Source organism: Panthera tigris, chromosome D2, assembly GCF_018350195.1.
Source record: "Panthera tigris isolate Pti1 chromosome D2, P.tigris_Pti1_mat1.1, whole genome shotgun sequence".
NCBI classification, from domain to species: Eukaryota; Metazoa; Chordata; class Mammalia; order Carnivora; family Felidae; genus Panthera; species Panthera tigris.
The window spans coordinates 17,777,336-17,795,619 of record NC_056670.1 but is presented as its reverse complement, the minus strand read 5'-3'; the positions used below and the strand labels follow the sequence as shown (position 1 = coordinate 17,795,619).

General features: G+C 49.4%; 1 protein-coding gene across 3 annotated transcripts in view; it reads left to right on the top strand.

The window, feature by feature from the left end:
- GALNT2 (polypeptide N-acetylgalactosaminyltransferase 2) overlaps window positions 1-18,284 on the top strand; it is a 190,248-nt gene that overhangs the window by 100,587 nt on the left and 71,377 nt on the right. The window lies entirely within an intron of this gene.

Genomic DNA, 18,284 nt, shown 5'->3' with positions numbered 1-18,284 from the left:
TCCGTTCATTTGGGTGCGGACCACGGAATAAGACGGCTGGATCACGTTGTAAGAGTACGTGTGGTTTTGCGAGAAACTACCAAGCTGTCTTCCGAAGTGGCTGTACCGTTTTGCATTCCCACCAGCAACGAATGAGAGTTCCTTTTGCCCCGCTTCCTCAGCAGCGTCTGGTACGGTCAGTGTTTTTGATTTGGGCTGTTTTAATAGGTTGGAAGTGGAATCTCGTTATTTAAATCTGCATTTCCCTAACGATATATGATACTGACTTTCTTTTGATAAATTTATTTACCCTCCATTTGTCTTCTTTGGGGAAGTACCTGCTCAGGTCTTTCATCCGTTTTTTTTTTTTTTTTTTTTTTTAAGCGGGTTGCCCATTTACCGAATTTTAAACGTTCTTTCCATATTTTGGATAACCATCCCCCATCAGATATGTCGTTTGTAAATTCTTTCTCTCAGGCTTTGGCTCGTCTTCTTGTTCTTTGGACAATGTCTTTCCCAAAGCAGGTATTTTAATTTTAATGAGATCGAGCTTTATCAATCCTTTCACGGATCATGCCTTTGACGTTATATCTGAAAAGTCATTGCCAAAATCACCTAGATTTTTTTCCTACATTTTGTTTCAGGAGTTTTATAGTTTGGCGTCATAATCAGGTCTCTGATCCATTTTGAGTTAACTATTGAGAAGACTGGAAGATCTGTGTCTAGATGGGCTGATTGATGGGTTGCATGTGGATGTCCTGATGTCCCAGCCCCGTTTGTTAGAAAGCTACCTTTGCCCCATTGTATTGCCTTTGCTCCTTTGTCAAATACCACATTGTCTTGATTACTTTAACTTTATAGTAGTTCTTGAATTTGGGTGATGTCAGTCCTCCAACTTCGTACTTCATCTTCAATGAAGTGTTGGCTATTCTGGTTTTTGTGTTTTTTTGTTTTTTTTTTTTTTTTGCCTTTTGTATAAACTTGAGAATCGGTTGATGCTCAGAAAATAATTTGCTGGGATGTTCATTTGTTTGTGTTGAATTTATAGATCAAGCTGTAAGAATTGACATCTTGACAGTATTGAGTCTTATTACTCATGAACATGGACTGTCTCCATTTATTTAGTTCTTTCTTTATTTTCATTGTCAGTGTTACAGTTTTACTCGTACAAATTTTATGCCTATCTTGTTAAATTTCTATCAAAGTGTTTACATTTGGGGGTGCTAATGTAAATGGTATTATGTTTTTAATTTCAAATTCCACTTGTTCATTGTTCGTATCTAAGAAAGCAGTTGGTTTTTGTATATTAACCGTGTATCCTGCAGCCTTGCAGTAATTACTTATTAGTTCCAGGAGGTTTCAGTGCTTTCAGATTTTCTACATAGACAGTCATATCATTTGCAAACATCTTCCTTCTTAATCTATAGCATACTTTTGGTTTCCTAGCATTAGCTAGGACTTCTAGTATGATGTTGAAAAGTGGTAAACATCCTTGCCGTATTATTTCTTATCTTGGAGAGCGAGCATGAGCAGGGGTGGCAGGGGGTGGGGCGGGTAGAGAGAGGGAGAGTTGCAAGCCGACGCCACACTCAGCACAGAGCCCCACAAAGGGCTCGATCCCACAACCCTTGGATTGTGACCTGGGCCGAAATCAAGAGTGGATACTTAACCAACCAAGCCACCCAGGTGTCCTTCCTTGCCATATTTCTGATCTTAGCAGGAAAGCTTCTAGTTTCCTACCACTAAGTATGAAGTTAGCTCTAAGTTTTTTGTAGATGTTCTTTATGAAGCTGAAGAAGTTTCCCCTTTATTCCTAGAATAGGAATGGATTCCTAGAATCCAAAAAATGGATTTTGTCAAATGGATTACATTAATCGGCTTTCACATGTTGAACCAGTCTTGCACACCTAAGATCAGTCCTACTTTGTCATGGTTTTGGATTCAATTTGCTAATATTTTGTTGAAGATTTTTGCATCTATATTCATAAGAGATAGTGGTTTGCCATTTTCTTGTGATGTCTTTGGTTTTGTTATTAGGGTAATGTTGGCTCCATAGAATGAGTTAGGAAGTATTAACTTTGCTTCTGTCTTTTGAAGGAGATTGTAGAGAATTAGCAATGATTCCTTCCTTAAGTGTTTGGTAGACCTCATCAGTAAACCCGTGTAGGCTCAGTGCTTTCTGTCTTGGAAGTAGATTTCTTGAGGACAATATACAGCTAGTTGGGTCTTGTTTACTGATCTTCTCTGACTCTGTCTTTCAATTGGTGTATTAGACCCTTGCTATTTAAGGTGGTTATTACTATAGTTGCATTGATATCTACCATATTTGTTAGCCTTTTCTATTCCTTGCCTTGTTCTGTTATTTTTGTCTTCTACACTGTTTCTGCTTTTTGTAGCTTTCATTGAGCATTTTACAGAATTCCATTTTTCTCTCCTATTTTTTCCCATTGTTTTAGTGGTTGGCCTAGTGTTTGCAATATGCATTTACAACTAATCCAAGTCTAATTTCAAATAACACTAGACTGCTTCACAGTTAGTGTTAAGTATCTTATAACAACATATTAAGAATTCTTCCCGGGGCGCCTGGGTGGCTCAGTCGGTTGAGCGGCCGACTTCGGCTCAGGTCACGATCTCGCGGTCCGTGAGTTCGAGCCCCGCGTCAGGCTCTGTGCTGACAGCTCAGAGCCTGGAGCCTGTTTCAGATTCTGTGTCTCCCTCTCTCTGCCCCTCCCCCATTCATGCTCTGTCTCTCTCTGTCTCAAAAATAAATAAAACTTAAAAAAAAAAAATTAAAAAAAAAAAGAATTCTTCCCTCCTGTTCCTTGAATCATCACTGTCATTCATTTCATATGTATAGTGTGTACCTAAATATATATACTATAGATAAGCATGCAAAATTGTTGCTATTATTATTTTGAACAAATCTTTACCTGTTTTATCAATTGAGGATAAGAAAAATTAAAGTTGGGGGCGCCTGGCTGGCTTCATCGGTTAAGCGTCTGACTCTTGGTTTCAGCTCAGGTCATGATCTTAGTCTGTTGGTTTGAGTCCTGAATTGGGCTCTGTGCTGACAACGCGGAGCCTGCTTGGGATCCTTTCTCCCTCCCTCCCTTTCTCTCTCTCTCTGCTCCTCCCCTGTGTGCTCTCTCTCTCTCTCTCTCTCTCAAAAATAATAAACTTAAAAAAAATTAAAGTTGTAATTTTACCATCACTTACTCCTTCTCTGATGTTCTTACTTTTTTATGGAGATTTGAGTTTTCTGCCCTGTATCATTTTCCTTCTCTCTGAAGAGCTCCTTTTAGTATTTCTTGCAAGGCAGGTCCTCTACTGGCCACAGATTGCCTCAATTTCTGTTATCTGAGAAAGTCTTTATTTCTCCTTCACTTTGGAAGATTATTTTCACAGAGTATAGAATTCTAGGTTGGCAATTTTTTTCTCTCAAAACTATAGATATTTTATTCCATTCTCTTCTTGCTTGCACGGTTTATGAGAAGCGCTGGATAGAATTCTTATCTTTGTTTCTCTGTTTCCTTCCTCCCCATCTTCCTTCAAGATTTTTTTAAAGGGGCACCTGGCTGGCTCACGTGGTAGGACATGCAACTCTTGATCTCGGGGTTGTGAGTTCAAGCCTCATGTTGGGTGCAGAGATGACTTAAAAATAAAATCCTAAAAAAATAAATAAATACAAGTAAATAAAAATAAAATTTTGACTTTTGCTGTTTGAATATGCTATGTCTAGGTGTAGTTTTTGGTTTTTTATGTTTTCTGTCTTTTTGTTATTTATCCCACTTGGTATTTTCTGATCTTCCTGCAGCTGTGATTCAGTATCTGAACATTAACATGAGGAAATTCTCAGTCATTACCACTTCAAATAAATCTTTTATTCCTGCCTCTCTTCCTTGTCGTTCTGGTAGTCCCATTATCCATGTGTGTACATTTTGGTAGTTATCCAGCATTTTTTGGATAACTCCATTCTGATTCCTTTCAGTGTTCTTTTGTTCTTTGTTTTTTAAATCTCTGCTTTCCAGTTCGGAAGTTTCTACTGTCATATCCTCAAGCTCAGAGAGTCTTCCGTCAGCTGTGCCCGGTTTAGTGATGAGTCCATCAAAGCCACTCTTCATTTCTGTTACAGTGTTTTGATCTCTAGTAATTCTGTATGATTCTTGACTAGAATTTTCATTTCTGTTTCTCTGTTCTTCATTTGTCCTTCCATGTTGTCTACTTTTTCCATTAGAGCTTTTAACATATGAATCGTAGTTGTTTTAAATTCCTGGTATGGTAATTCCTTCATCCCTGCCATATCTAAGCCCGTTTTGATGCTTGCTTTGTCTCTTCAAACTTTGTTTTTTGCCTTTTAGTATGCCTTGTAAGTTCTTCTTAAAAGCCGAGTATGATGTGCTGGGTAGAAGGAACTCAATAGGCCTGTAGTGATAAGGTAGGTGTGGGGGCAGGGGAAGCCTTCTATAGTCATTTGCTAGGTTTCATCTTTTAGTGAGCCTGTGCCCCTGGGCTGTGAACTTCACAATTGCTTCCCAGTTTCTCTCCCACATGGGTGGGACAGGGCGGCTAAAGTTGATTAGAAAGGAGTATTTCCCTTCTTCCACGCAGAAGGCTAGGGGCAGGCTGGGGTCCAGCATTTTCCTTTCTCCAGGTCGGTTAGGCTCTGATAAACTTCCATGGGGTTAGGCTGTGGTAAAATAGTTTCTGTTGAGGGCAGGCCGCATATTTCCAAATGATCCTTTTTCCTCTCCTGCTGGAAGCATGAAGGAAGGGGTCTGTCGTCCAGAAACCTAGTTAAGCTCCTGGAGGTAAAAACTCACAGAGGTATGGGGGGCCACCTATGACTGAGGCCCCTGGAGTTTTTAGCTCTCAGGCTTGTCCACAGCCACCTCCCTCCAGCAGTTCATCTGTCACCGTTCTGATTTCGTTACCCGGACGAGGTTCCTGCACAGATGGGTCCTCCAGTAAGTTGTGATTCTCTGTACTCACCTTTGGGTGTCTCCAGTTTTTGGAGTAGCGGTCTGCTCTATGATCTCACTTCTCTCAGGGAACTCAGAAGAGTTGTCGATAGCTTAGGATGGAGTGATAACTTCCCAACTCTTCACACGCTGGCCCGGAAAACCAGAAGTTGGCTCACGAAATTTTTACTTCGTGGTGACGGGGAGTTTGCACATTCATGTGTCTAACCAAGGTTGGATAAGTATCACCCCAGGGAGCGCAGGTTTCTACCCTTTGTCTGTACCCTTCCGTTGTCCCAATTGCGCTAGACAGGAGCACGCGTGTGTGAGCACATTAGATGTATCTATTAGGCCGGCCCCCTCTCTTCTTCCCCAACTCCTGGATGAGTCATGCAGCTCTGAGCCAAGGTTCCTTCCTATGTAAAATAGGCATTTCCCACGCAGTGGGGAGCATCTGAATGGAATACTTCGCTAATAAGGATTTCTTTATTATAATAATAGAATACGCTTCTACGGTGTGGATTAATGAGAGACTTCCTGTGGGTTGTCTTCCGTTAAAACCAAGTGTTCTAGTGGATTTTAAGTCCTATATGGAGTGGGAGGGGGAGGCCATCTTCAGGGTGTATACCAGCTGCTACTATTAAGAGTCAGGGGCGCCTGGGTGGCTCAGTCTTTTAAGCGGCCGACTTCGGCTCAGGTCATGATCTCACAGTCTGTGAGTTCGAGCCCCACGTCGGGCTCTGTGCTGACAGCTCCGAGCCTGGCGCCTCCTTTGGATTCTGTGTCTCCCTCTCTCTCTCTGCCCCTCCCCAGCTCATGCTCTGTCTCTCTCTGTCTCAAAAATAAACAAACACTAAAAAGAAAAAAATTAAAAAAAAAAAGAGTCATACTCTAGTTAAAAATCAATTCAGTGTGGTATTGACCCTGGCTGTCATGTTTGTAGCTGTTACACAGTTGATTTTCTTCAGAGATAGGACAGGAATATGTTGACGGTCCCTTTTTTTTTGAGTTATTACCGATAACTTGCTAAAGGCACCGTGTCCTTTTATTTTGCCGAAGGACTTCGACCTTTTGAGTTGTAACGTTTTTCCTCGCTAAATCCACGTGCACGTGAGTTTTTTCTTTAGAAGTTATTTTGCTCTGGGGCGCCTGGGTGGCTCAGTCGGTTAAGGATCCGACTTTGGTTCGGGTCACGATCTCGCGGTGCGTGGGTTCGAGCCCCGCGTCGGGCTCTGTGCGGACAGCTCAGAGCCTGGAGCCTGCTTGGGATTCTGTGTCTGCCTCTCTCTTTGCCCCTCCCCCGCTTGCGCTCTGTCTCTCTCAAAAACCGAATAAACATAAAAAAAATTAAAAAAAAAAAGTTATTTTGCTCTGGCTGCGAAACACATTTTCCGCAAGAATGATGGACACTGCCAGTATTTTGTGGTCGGCAAGGAACCACTGTGCACAGCTCTTTCCTCTGGGTAAAGTGGGTTGTTCAGAAACCCAGCTTCCTGTGTTCTAGGTGTTGGATATCTAGCAGTTGTAGACAGATGGGTGGGAGGAGGCAGCACGAAGCCAAATATAGGAGCCTCGTGCCTTTTAACATGGCCACAAAACCCACTGACAGATGTAGGAACCAGATTCAAGATAGCAGTGATGCCCCCCGTGACGGCTCCTGCTTTTTTGACCAAACGCCCTATTAGCAAAAATATTTTGAGGATAGCTCTCCTTCCTCCATCTATATTAAAACACTTACAGATTAAACACATGTTATCACGCGAATCTAGTGATACGTTCCAAAGCACATTTTAAATAAAATACTATGAAGGATTCAGAAAGACCCACTGTGGCTTTACCCCTAAAGATTGCCTTGCGTGGCCCCACTCTGGGGATCCCACTCCTGGGTCCGCCATGGCTTCCAAAAGCCCAGATTATTGTTCCCAACTCGATTTCCCGTCCCAGCCCGCGCTGCTTTTCGGTAGACTCTGGGATTTTTTAATAAAGCCAACCAGCAAGGTGGCTGTGGCAGAGGGGAGGCCCGGAGGCTGGGGTCCTGGCCTTCATTTTCTGGTGGCAGCTCAGTCATCCACGCTCAGCAGTCGATTCACGGGGCTTGAGGAGCACAGAGAAGCCTGTACGCTGAGCCAGAGCGCAGCCTAGAAGGGCTTTGTGACCAGGGTGCAGGAACAGAACCGCAAACGTGAGCACCAGCAGCTGGGTTTATGAACAGCCCAAATCTAGCGTTTGCCTGTTAGAGACCTAGGATTTCCTCACCAAGTTCTTGAGTCGCAACCCGGTCCGTGAAGGAGATCTGAAAATTGGAGTGAGAGCTCTGGTCGGCGTCATCTTCCAGTTCTGTTTATTTGGATCCCACTGTCATCGGGAGAGACCAGGGGCTGGGGGTGGGGGGCAGTTATGAAGCAGTTTGCTTCCCATCTCACTCAGGTCACGCTGGCCAGGAGTCCTTCTGTCGAAGCTCCCGAAGGTCAAGGGTGACTCAATGAATCCTGCATTTTCCTTGGTAGAACTGCACCTGGTCTGGGTCACAGGCACTTGAAGTCAGATAGATGCCTGCAAATTGGCTAAAGAAGGAACGAGTCATGGCACGCCTGGGTGGCTCAGTTGGTTAAGCGTCCGACTTCAGCTGAGGTCATGATCTCACAGTCCATGAGTTCGAGCCCCGCGTCGGGCTCTGTGCTGACAGCTCGGAACCTGGAGTCTGCTTCGGATTCTGTGTCTCCCTCTGACCCTCCCCCGTTCATGCTCTGTCTCTCTCTGTCTCAAAAAAAAAAAAAAAAAAAAAAAAGAAGAAGAAGGAAGGAGTCATTTGTTTTCTTTGCTCCCTGGGCCGGTTTCCTGCAGCCTTGGAGAGAAGGCTGTGGTCATGCTCATGGGGAGAGTCCTGCCTCCTGGGAGGCCGCTGGCTTCACGGAGGTAGCACAGCATGCTCACGTGGACGTGTCCTTCTACGACGACTGCTTTCTAGAAGTTGAGGAGGAACTGTGAGATTCTTGATGTCCCGAATGCACTGGGATAGCCCAGCCCATGTCCACTTTCCAGTTTTTCTGGCCATTTCTGAAATAGTGGCCTCATAGGAACTGGAATGTGAGAGCTGTCCGCGAGAAGCACGGGGCTCGAGGACAAGGACACTTGTCCACTGAGCTAGGCACTGGGGCGCGGCGCTCAGCACTGCCACCAGGTAGTTGACCTTAGACGGATAGTGACTATTTTACAGCTTCATTTTCCTTATCTGTAAAATGGCCACACTTTCTTCTGTGAGATCCCTTGATTCTGTTGTTTATTTTTAAAAAAAAAATTTTTTTAACGTTTATTTATTACTGAGAGACAGAGAGACACAGGGCATGAGCAGGGGAGGGGCTGAGAGATGGAGAGACACAGAATCTGAAGCAGGCTCCAGGCTCCGAGCTGTCAGCACAGAGCCCGACGCGGGGCTCGAACTCACAAACCGCGAGATCATGACCTGAGCCGAAGTCAGACACTTAACTGACTGAGCCACCCCGGCGCCCCAACTCTGTTGTTTAAACTATACCTTTCTGTTGCCTTCCAGTCTCTGTCCCCAGATTAAGACCACCAATTGTACTGTCTTGGAGACGGGGTGAGGATATGTCTTCGTGTCCCATTGCCTTCCTTGTAGATTTCAGGTCTGGAGCAGAAAGCCTCTGGTCCTTAGGTTCTGGGCCCCTTTTGGTCACTGAAGTTGCTTTTCAGTGCTGACTGTCTTTTCTTTCTTTCTTTCTTTCTTTAGTTTTTTTTTCTTTTTTTTTTTAATGTCTGTTTATTTTTGAGAGAGAGAGAGACAGAGTGCGAGCAGGGGAGGGGCAGAGAGAGAGGGAGACACAGAGTCCGAAGCAGGCTCCAGGCTCCAAGCTGTCAGCACAGAGCCGGACTTGGGGCTAAAACTCTAAAACCTCAAGATCATGACCTGAGCCGAAGTGGGACACTTAACCGGCTGAGCCCCCCGGGCACCCTTCAGTGCTGATTTTCAAAGTGTTCTGGCAAATAGAGTGTTAGTCAGGTTTTGTGTTTTTTTGAAAATTTATCTGATGGAGACGAATTTTATCTTCCCCCCCTTCCCCGCCCGTGGGTACAGAAAAAGCTCTCTGGTTTGAAAAATGAGTCTCTCCCAGTAAATGCCCTCCTGTGTCCTCTCCTCTTGTGCCCTCCGCCTCTCTCCGTCTGACTGATGAGACCAGTGGGCAGGATGGCCGATGATCCAGGACAGCGAGGAACAGGGGCCATCTGAAGGGCTCTCATCCTTCAGATGGGGACGTGTCCTTGGAGAGTAGATTCTGTTTTTGCCTTTCCGAAACCTTGGTGTCATTCTTGTGTTCGTTACAACCTCGTGGAAGGGGGCGAGGCCTCGGAGAGACACGGGTAGGGAGAGGAGAGTCCTGATTATGGTGTGCGTCGTCTGGGAGGACCCCCATCCTTCGGGGTGTCTCCTCCCGCCCCTCCCCTGCCCGCCGCTGCCTCATTACCCGAGACAGTTGACTTCTCAAAACAGAAATTGCTTGCATTTACGCAGAGACGAATGACACGGGAATGGCGACATGCGTAATGGAACCCAAGTCCCGGTGCAAGTTGCCGCTGATGCTAATGGAAACGTTTTAGCGTTTCTACTTCCCACCTGCCAGAAGAAAGAGGAGATGAGCCACTTGTGTGTTCATCCTGCATTGCTACAGAATCGGGAGAAGTGCTCTCCTGAACCTTTTCTCCTTTCGAGGGATTTACGGGGCTCCGGCGTCGTGCGTTCTTTAAACAAATCGTGGTGAGATACACACAACGGAACGTTTGCCGTGGCCGCCGTCTTTAAGTGCACAGCTGAGTGGCATCGCGTACATTCACACCGTTGTGCGACCGTCACCCCCATCCGTCTCCAGAACTTTCTCCCTTTCCAAGCTGAAACTCTGTCCCCGTGAAACACTAACCCCCGTTCTCCCCACCACCGCACCCCCCCTCGCCCCTGGTAGCCACCGCTCTCCTATGTGTCTCCTTGAACTCAACTCCCCCAGACACCCCAGGGAAGGTTGTCCTTTGGTGACTGGCATGTTTCGCTCCGTGCAGTGTCCCCCAGGCTCATCCATGTTGTAGCACGTGTTAGGGTTTCCCCGCTTCTTACGACTGAACCCACTTCCCCTGTATCTCTGTGCGCCGTGCGCCCGGTGAGCCGCATTGCCTGGGTAGCACGGTGGGACAGCCGTGGGACGGCTAACTCTGTGTGGCTCGCTGTGACCCGGGCCCGAGCCAGAGGTCTGCACAGGGTCATTGTTAGGAAAGTAAGTGGCTGAGTATCCTTGAAGGATACCCTAAAAGCAAGCAACATGGGGCGCCTGGGTGGCTCAGTTACCTGAGCGTCCAACTCTTGCCGTCAGCTCAGGTGGTGATCTTGCGGTCACGAGATCGAGCCCCACATCAGACTCCACACTGACAGTGTGGGATTCTCTCTCCCCCCCTTCTCTTTGCCCCTTCCCCATGCTCTCTCTCTCTCCCTCTCTGTCTTTCTGTCTCCAAATAAATAAATAAATGTTAAAATAAGCACATACATAAGTGTAATATACTTATGTGGAACATTTAATTCAGATAAGCAAAAAGAAGACAATCGTTCACACATAATTCTACCACCCCACACTAACCACTGTTACTCTCCCACCGAGTGTTCCTCTGGACTCGTTCTGGGCATGTGTCCCACCTGACTGAGGTGAGCCGGCGTCTGCCCCCCCCTCGGCTGTGCCGAGCCCGGGGACAGGAGGCCTGGAGCCCTAGACACAATTTCGGAGTCAGCTCCTGGGCCTCTCAGCGTTTCTGTGAGTTCTTAGGAAAAAAAATAGGCCAAGTCTGCGAGGTAACATTGCTGAGGATTTGGAGGAGTACCTGAGAAGTGTCCCCACACATGCCCCTCTCTCCCAGCGGTAGCACCTCAGGGTTCTCCCTGCGTCTGTCCTGGAGGCCACCTCCCTCCCCCCTCCCCCCTCCTCCCTCTTCCTCCTGGTTCGGCTCAGGACAGGCCACAGACCGCCCCTACCAGCTGGTTATGTCAAGATTTTTACATATGTGGCACCGCACCGTACTTCCACCCGTTTCTTCCTGGCGTTTTCCGTCACAAACACCTTTTCGTGTCTGTCAGTACCCCCTCGACAGCATTTTCAATGACCGCAGTGTATCCATTGGCATAAGCTCCTTGAACTTGTCCTGTGTTGTAGGACACAGAGAGGGTTTCCAGCGAACATCTTCTGAGGTGACTCTTGGGATCCCTTAATTACTTCCTTGAAATAAATTCCTAAAACTGAAACCACAGGGTCAATGGCAGTGCGTGTATTTAGGGTTTTTTTCATCTTAATCGCCAAATGGTCTTCCAGGGGGAACCATTTCCTTGCATGTCAGCCGCCATCGGAAAACAAACCTTCTAATGTCCTTTCCCCCCACCTTCCAACAAGTAGCAAAGCAAAAGCGAGGCCACAGATCAGGTCAGCAGCCAGAAGTGTGATAGAGCTATTAAAGTAGAATGAGTTTGGGGCGCCTGGGTGGCTCAGTCGGTGAAGCGGCCGACTTCGGCTCAGGTCATGATCTCGCGGTCCGTGAGTTCGAGCCCTGCGTCGGGCTCTATGCTGACAGCTCAGAGCCTGGAGCCTGTTTCGGATTCTGTGTCTCCCTCTCTCTGACCCTCCCCCATTCATGCTCTGTCTCTCTCTGTCTCAAAAATAAATAAACGTTAAAAAAATTTTTTTTTTTTTTAAATAAAGTAGAATGAGCTTAAGCTTGAATAGGTAGAAGTACGGCATCCAGAACAATCCGGATGGCATCTAGCGCTGTGTGTGCTGACAGGCCACCCCTGAAGTATCCCGTTCCCTTCCGGGCACAGGGTTTTCCGAGTCGCTCATAAGTTAGAGCAGGCCCAGATGATGATGATGACTCAGACGGTGAGGGGGCCGGAAACAGCATCTGATGAGGAGCACTTCAATTAACTGGATGTTTCTACGGAAGGGCCTAGGAGGGGAAAATGGAATCGTGATGTCCAAATATTTGGAAGGCAGCCATACAAAAGAGGCTGAAGACTAATTTTTTTTTTTTTTTTTTTTTGAGACTCCAGAGAGTGAAAGTTACAGGCAAGCAATTTTTGTTACGGTATAAGGAAGCCGATGTCAACAATCCCAGCTGTCTGATGAAACGGGCTGCTTTTGAAGCAATGATTTCCCCGTCATTGGAAACTTGTAAGCGGTGGCTAGATGCTAGGGTTTTTTTTTTTTTTTTTTTTTTTTTTAGTATTGAAAAACATTTTTTTAATGTTTATTTTTGAAAGAGACCGAGCGTGAGCGGGGGAGGGGCAGAGAGAGAGGGAGACCGAGAATCCCCAGCAGGCTCCAGGCTCCGAGCTGTCAGCACAGAGCCCGATGTGGGGCTCGCACCCACAAGCCATGAGATCATGACCTGAGCCGAATCAGACACTTCACTGACTAACGCCACCCAGGTGCCTCTTTTATGATTATTTTTAAGTGTTTATTTATTTTGAGAGAGAGAGAGAGAGATGAGCAGGGGAGGGGCAGAGAGAGAGGGAGGGAGAGAATCCCAAGCAGGCTCTGCCCTGTCCGCACACCGCGAGGGGCTCGAGCTCGCAAACCACGAGATCATCACCTGAGCCGAAATCAAGAGCCAGACACTTAACTGACTGAGCTGCCTGGGCGCCCCTTAGAGGACAGGGGTCTTGGTGAAGAGACTTTCCCACCCGTGTGTCAGCTTCGGTTCTGTTCACTCTGATACTTGTACTAATATTCGGGATGGAAGAGATGATCAGGAGAGACCATGGACATCAAACCAAATTATTCATAATTAGACACTGTCACATAGAGGGAGAATGAGCATAAAGTGTCATTTACGTGTCGTTGTCATTTAAATGGACACATTTGTCTGTGATCCTAGCCCTGACCCATTCTCTTCCTTCATCTGGTAGCATGATGACCTTCTAGAGGAAAAATAGGAAGAATTTTTGTTTTCTTTGAAGCATAGTAAAACTACATTCCGTTTGAGATCAACCAGGAGGTCAAAATAAATCTGAGAGCTTTGTCCTTTGATGTAAAATACATTCTGTTTCCCTTCTTGGCTGCTTTCCGGGAGGAAGCGGCTCTGTTTTATACAGACTAGCGTTCAGTTTGTTTAAGCCGTCCTTCCCAGGGAGGATTTGAGTGAGGCACTGCGGGACGGCCATGATACCGCAGCATCCAGAAGTCTCCAGCCACCGAATCCGCTGGCCCGGTGGGACCCGCACCAGCCACGTCATTTTCCTTCCCCTGGTAGGCCTGTGAGTGTGGACAACAGGCCAGTGCCTGGGGGCACATGTCAGCACTTGGGCTTTCACACGTTTTGTGAAGTTAACCCTTTGGAAGTTCATTTGCATAGATGGAGGTCATTGTTTCCTTAAAGATGAGGCCTAGGGGAAAAACTTTTAAGAAAGAAATGGCATGGTTTGGAAATGTATTCTTTTAAACTGAAACGAACTGAACGAACTGAACGAGTCCTCCAAATGCGAGCAATTCCCTGGCTCTAAAAGTGTCTTTTCCAAAAGATCAGTTGTAGGGTTGGTTATTTAGGAGACGAGAATGAGCTTTCCCGTGGAAATGCTGTCCTGGGTGGCACTTAGGACCCCCGCACCAGCTGGAACGGGCCCCGACCTCAGGCCACAGAGCAGGGGGCTCCCCCCTATGGACCTCAGCACCTGTCCCGCCTGCAGCCTCCGTCTGGGCCCCGTGGACCATGCATGGTTATGAGGACCAGTTGGTCTCTCTGCCCGCGGGGTGCCCTGCTGTCCTCCCGTGTGGATTGGATTGGGGCATGTGTGTGTGGCGGGTGGACTGCTAACCCTCAACTAGGAAGAAGAAGATTGGGAAAAGCTTTTAGAAGTAGCTCAGGAGGCTGCTTGGGGGGATTAGGAGGGAGAGAAGAAACTGGATTCAAGAAACTTGAGGCTGCAAAGCTTGTCCTGTGAAGGAGGCAGGTGTAACAGAAGAATGTCAGTGGGCAGGTGTAACACGTAAGTCAAAGATGGGAACAGGGGCGCCTGGGTGGCTCAGTCAGTTGAGCGTCCGACATTGGCTCAGGTCATGATCTCACCCTCTGTGAGTTCGAGCCCTGCGTCGGGCTCTGTGCTGACAGCTCGGAGCCTGGTGCCTGCTTCGGATTCTGTGTCTCCCTCTCTCTCTGCCGCTCCGCTGCTCACGCTCTGCCTCTCTCTGCCTCTCAAAAATTAATAAACATTTTTAAAAATTAAAAAAAGGATGGGAACAGAAAACGAAAGAAATCGTTGGGGCTGAGGTGTGTGTGGCCAGGGGAGCACTGTGGTAACGGCTGGCACAGAGCGGGCACGTACGTGTCTGAGGCATGGACCAGCACATACAGGTGGCTGGAAGTGTCTTCTCACTGCCAACCCTAGGGACCCCTTCCCCACGGGGCCCTCAAGCCGAGACTCATGAGGGTCTGATCTTTCCCTTCAGGCCCGGGCTCTTGTCCCAGCAGGCGGTTGCCCCGGGCCTCACTCTCCCCCGTCTCCAGACACTGTTTCTTGTGCTAGAAGGCAAGAAGGGGACCGTGCCCTTCAGCTAGCCCACACTGGCAGGCCTCGGAGGTCAACCCGAGGGTGCAGGGAGTGGGGGGCGGTGAGAAGTAGCCGGCCCTTCCCTGGACTGGCCTCTGCTCCCAGCAGAGACCGGATCTGGCAGGCGGGCGGGCAGCAGAAGAGGGCCAGGTTTCCAGCTGCACCGCGGATCCGTGAGAGGGGCGACAGGACAAGCCGAGGCTTCGGGGGGTGGCCAGGCCGTAGAAGGGATTTGCGGGATACTGCTTGGCGCTATTCAACATGCACCGTGTGGCAGATTTGAGGCCCCTGCCTAGAAGCGGAGAGGAAAAAGAGCAAAAAAACCAGGCAGCGAAGAGAGTGGGTGCAAGGTGCACCGGGGCTGGGGGATGGGCCGGAGAGTAGGGCCAGCCCCCACTCCACCCATCCTCTGTGCTCAGAGCCAGGGCATCAAGGAGAGAGTGCAGAGCTCATCAGTTTCCATTCAGTTTCCATCGCCTTTCGATAGGCACTGATATTCGCGGAAAAGGGCACCGATGCGGTTAGGAGGATATTGTGGGCTCAGCTGGGTGAAGAGGTGTGCGAGGACCCACTGCTGTCTGCAATTCCTGGGGGAGGACGGGGCATACGCGGTCATCTCTGTTTTCAGGGGTGGACTTGGGCCCCATCCTCAGCAGAATTCGGAGTTAAATTATTAGAGGGTTAGGGAGCACTTTCAGGGCCCTCTGTGAGCAGGTCTCTGGAAAAGCTGTGGCTGGAATGGAGTCATGTGTGAGGAAGAGGGAAGAGGCATGGCCTAGGACGAGGCCACAGCTGTGGACACACGGGAGGGCCTCTGGGAGGTGGTGGCCATGTTGAGAAGCAGCCCTACCTTGCACTGGGTGAGCCGAGTCCCTCACAGGTTCAGGGTCCACGAGGGCTGGGCTTCGAGGAGAAAAGATGTGCTTGTGGGGACCCGGGACTCATCCTCGGGTGCAGGCAGGGTCTTCCTGAGCAGGGAGCTGAGGGGGCAGGTGATTTGGGGGGATCATCTACGTCTTTACCTTGGAGGTTCCCCCTCTGAGCGTCCGTCCTTGTTCCTGCGGCCAGAATCGTATTCCTGGAGCGCAAATTTGATCGGCCCTCACCCGCTCGAAACTTCTGTGCTCCCCAGAACGTGGACTATAGTTTGAGCAGTTGAGCCAGGGGTGAGCCTCGGGGCTGGGCACGGACTGGCCTTCTCCTCCCCTGTCACCCCTGTCTTCACACATCCTTCCCTCCATCCTGTTGCGTCTCCCCACACAGCCCTTCCGTGCATCAGGCTTCTGCTCGTGCCTCAAGACCCAGCCCAAATGCCCCTTCTCTGGGGACTTTTCTGAGCCCCTGTCCCTGGATTATAGACTCCTTGTCCACACCACTTGTCGGCATCCCTTTCCCACTAATGACATATACAGCTCGAGGACAGAGGCTACATTCCTTTATGTGTGCTCACTCGCTCAGGGTTTGGCGTCTTCTCCGTACTGGCCCGTTTCACCCAGCTTGGGGAAAACAGAAGGCAGTGAATGTTTTCTCCAGAATTAAGAACTTCCTTACAGTGAGTTTGCCCAAAATAGAATGGCTGTCTTACGAACTGAGTAGTTCCCCAGGACTGCAAATGTTAGCAGGAACAAAAGGCTGAGATGCCCCTTAAAAGGGAGTTTTCGTGGGGCCCATGGGTGGCTCACCTGGTTAAGCCTCTGACTCTTGATTTCTGCTCAGGTCATGATTCCCAGGGTCATGAGACCGAGCCCCACATCAGGCTCCACACTTAGTGTGGAATCTCCTTGGGATTCTCTCTATCTCTCTGCCCATCTCTCCCACTCGAGTGTTCTCTCTCTCTCTCTCTCTCTCTCTCTCTCAAGAAAAAAAATAGAATCTTCCAGCCATAAGATGTGACACCATGGGTTCTGGGGCTCCACGGGAAACCCACCCCACCCTGTCCCACACACACATGGCCTTCACAGGGAGACCCTCTCCCTCCCTCCCCTTCCCCTTCTGGGCAGAAGGGTGGCATCTCCGTCTGCAGCTGGCCTCAGGGTGGGGAGGGGGCAGGACAGGGGGGGCACCCCGAGGAATGGAAGATAGGCTGCTCAGCACTGTACTTCCTGCCTACGCCCCTGGGATGTCCCCCCTGAGAAATTCCGAAGCCACTCAAGTGAGACACTGAGGGGCCTCGCCGATCACGACGTGACCGACAGTAAAACAAGTATGATCTGAGAATAGGCCGCCAGAACTTCCGTGTTCCTGACTCTTCTTCCTGTCAGTAACAGCCATGCTTCTCTCCCCTCTCCGCCGCCCCACCTTTGAAATGTGATGGTATCGACATGGTTCCCCTGCCTGAAGCAAGCGGAGAACGACATTGTGTTTATTATTTTCGCCACGTGTTTCCTGGGCACAGCAGATGGGGATGGAAGGACGGAGGCGCAGACTTAGATGAACTTGGCCACGGGCCCCCTTCTCCCTACGATCAGAGGCAGAAGGTGCTCGTGGGCAGCAGGGAGGTGTGGACTCTGTTGGACTGCACGTTCCGGCCTGTGTTCACCTGGGCAGGTGCCCACAGGAACCTTGGCAGACGAGGATCCCCTGCAGTGCTTCCCACTCATTTCTCAGGGTCAGCGGCAGAGGTGGGACACCCCCCTGGAGGGGCTGGACGGGCTCAGCAGCTCCCGGCAACCCTCCTAAGTGAGGCGGCCACACCCGCAAAGTGGAGGTAATTGTGTTTGTGTTTAGCCGTTCCTCCTACTAAGCCGGTTCATTTTGGACGGCCGTCAGTGGCTTAGGAATTATTATCGCTGTCATCACTATCATTTTTTGTAACAACTTCAGAGGCAGAATGTTCTGATCGCATACAGACTAGAGGTTCAGGAAGGGTGGGTGAGCTGAACTCACCCCTGGGCCCCTGCTCCTCGGCCTGTGTTCCGTGAACGCTGGCTGTGGGCCTCCAAGCCCCATCCGTCCCGGGGGTTGGCATGGGACCGCTGTTAACCCCGCATCCTCAGCTTCTCTGCACTGGGACCCGTGATCTGACCAGCAGGCTCCAGAGGGCAGCGCCGCCAGCCAGACGAACAGAAAAGCCGCTGTCCAGCACAGGCGGAGAGCGCTTCTCAGATGCGGGTGTCCGCACCGCGATGCCACCCCTGAGAGCCGGTATGAGGCTGGGTTCCTCCGAGCAGCGTGCAGGATTTGGGGTGCTTTTTTAGGATCAGTCTCGGGTGCCTTGGACCCAGGTGGAGACCACCTGTAGGGTTGGCCAGTCTTCGTGCATGCGGTGTGCGTCCCGTGCTGGCGTCTGTGGGTAAGAACTAGCAACAAAACAGGAGGTTTGGCCCTCGGGTGAGGAACTCTTTCCCAGTCCAGCTGGGAGGGGAGGGGAGGGGAGGGGAGGGGAGGGGAGGGGAGGGGAGGGGAGGGGAGGGGAGGGGAGGGGGTGAGCCTGTGGCAGGCATTGGGGGTGGGGCAGATCCAAAGACCCTACTTCTCAGAGGAGCTTGACCTTGAAGGACAGGGAAGGCTTGAGCTGGCTGTGCTGTTCACAGAGGGGAACGGGGGACCCAGGGAGGCTGCCAGAGGACTGGAATCTGGAATCGGGTGGGGATTGTCACCCAGCCCCATAAGTCAGCGCGAGGTCGCAGACAGGTGGCTTGTCCCGCCCGCGCAGGAATCTTTGGGAAGAGTCTGTTTGACAGAAGCCTAGGTTTCCACACTCATGGGGCCGCACGGCTCCTCCTTCTCAGAGAATCTGTCTGTCGTCCAGAAATCGATTT